This window comes from Palaemon carinicauda, chromosome 15, assembly GCF_036898095.1.
Source record: "Palaemon carinicauda isolate YSFRI2023 chromosome 15, ASM3689809v2, whole genome shotgun sequence".
NCBI classification, from domain to species: Eukaryota; Metazoa; Arthropoda; class Malacostraca; order Decapoda; family Palaemonidae; genus Palaemon; species Palaemon carinicauda.
The window spans coordinates 25,460,486-25,462,985 of record NC_090739.1 but is presented as its reverse complement, the minus strand read 5'-3'; positions in this window follow the sequence as shown (position 1 = coordinate 25,462,985).

Below are 2,500 nucleotides of genomic sequence, written 5' to 3'. Positions count from 1 at the left end.
GAATACATGTGTGTAAAAGTGTTTAAATTTGTACGGATGTATCTTTATAAACAAAGAAACAGTTTTGCAAATATTTATTTTCTTACAGAAGCTCGTAAATCTAGTCTCTCACATCAAAGTAAATACTTCAAGTTTTTTCATTCCATTTGAAACGCATCCCCGAAATAGGAATCTCTCGAGATGTGTACAAACAGGAAGTAATTAGAGGGGGGGGGAGGGCAATTCGGTTGTCCGTTCACTGAGATACAGTGTCTTCTTTCTAACTTGAAAGAAATTAATAGACTCTTTGACTACGGTAAGCAGCTCTTCTAGGAGAAGGACACTCCAAAATCAAACCATTGTTCTATAGTCTTCGGTAGTGTCACAGCCTCTGTACTACGGTCTTCCACTGTCTTGCATTGAGTTCTCTTGCTTGAGGGTACACTCGGGCACTCTGTTCTATCTAATTTCTCTTCCTCTTGTTTTGTTAAAGTTTTTATAGTTTTTATAAAAAAAAAATATTTATATTAATGTTGTAATTGTTCCTAAAATATTTTATTTTTCCTTGTTTCCTTTCCTCACTGGGCTGTTTTCCCCTGTTGGGGCCCCTGGGCTTATAGCATCCTGCTTTCCCAACTAGGGTTGTAGCTAAGCAAGTAATAGTAATGATACTAATTATGAAATAAAGGTTCTTTCTAAAGATTCCACGAAGGTTTTTGGTGGGTAGAAGTACTTGTTTACTTGTTTTGGGTTGAACTACTTCTCGGGCGGGTCCATATCAATCGTCTAACGAAACATTTTCATTATAACTTATACAATTCCTTGATTGTAGCATCTTCCAAATCATATGATCTTGTGAAAAGTAATGTCTTTAGTTTCTTCTTAAATTCAATTGCTCCCTTTAGGTCCTTCATTTCAGTTGGCAGTTTATTATAATGTCTAGGCGCACAGTAGCTAAAAGCCCAATCACCAAATTTACTATTTGTTCTTGGTTCAGATAGTCTATGTTTGTCACTCATGTGTCTTATGGTAACATTTGTTTCTAGTTCTAGTTTGTTCTGGCATTCTTTTAGATATTTTGGTTCATTTTGGTTCAGTATCTTAAACGTTAGTAAGAGTAGCTTGTATTCAATTCTCGCCTTTACCGGCAGCCAGTGTAATTTAATTAGTGCAGGGGTAACTCTATCCTTATTGTGTAGTCCTTTTATTAATTTAGCGGCTCTGTTTTGTAGTCTGAATTTTCTTCAGCTGATAATTTGGTAAGCCATAGAAAGGTGGAATTAGTTAATGATAATTTCATGGTTGGTTTAGATTGTTAAGAAAATTTGAAAACTTTCCAAACCCTGAATGAAAGATAATTTGGTAAATTTGAAAGTTTTTTTATTTTTTTTTTTTTTGGGGGGGGGTTATATTCAACTTGCGTCCATGAAATCGCCAAACTTTGAACGTTCTAATTCAGTTTTATTTGCCGCTTTGCAGTTTTCTTTTTATTGTCGCGAACGAAGTGAGTGACCTCATATGAAATTCCATTTTTATTTTTTTTTAAGACATCTCACCCAACCCGTAGCTCAGTCATTCCCTAACAATAGATTTCGGAGCGGGGTTGGGTTAGCAGCTGATATTTTCGGCGGTGGAGTCAATAACTCCTATACCAATAAATATATTCAAATTAAAATTTACGGGATTATTCAGACATATATAGTTTTTTTTTTTTTTTTTTTTTTTTTTTTTTTTTTTTTTTTGCCAATTTTCATGTTCATACCTGTTATAAGTATTCCCTGGCTGTCACTTTTGTTCGTAAGTGACGACTTCTAGTTAAAAAATCAGTGAGGAGGAGCAAACTATAGATTTCCAAATGATTTTAACTGGGTTTGATATGTGTTATGTGAACTACATTCATATTAATTTTCGTATCGATACCTGCCATAGAAAGGTCACAGTAGCTATTTTTCGATATCCGCATGAGGCCAATTTTCTGCGGCGCCGTAAATTACTCGTAAAATATTTTATATATCTAAATGAAATTTTCATGGATTTATGGGATGGATATTTACTTTGTCCATTTTCGGCCGTCTAGTAAATTGTTCCTAGAATAATTCAGCTTATATTTTAGGCGGCGGGGTCAGTATCTCCCATACAAATAAATATATTCAAATGAACTTTTAATACATTATTTATATATATATATAATATATATATATATATATATATATATATATATATATATATATATATATATATATATATATATATATAACATTTTGTTTCTGGCAATTTTCATGTTCATACCTGCTATAGGCAAGCCCTGGCTGTCACTTTTGTTCGTAAGTGACGATTTTTTAGCCAGAAAACCAGTGAGGAGCCGCAAACTACTCCTAAAATTTTACAGATATCCAAATGACATTCGCAGAGTTTGATGGGTTTTATTTGAACTACATTCATACCAATTTTCGTATTGATACTTTCCATGAAAAAATCATAGTTGCAATTCTTCGATATCCGCTCGAGGACGATTTTCGGC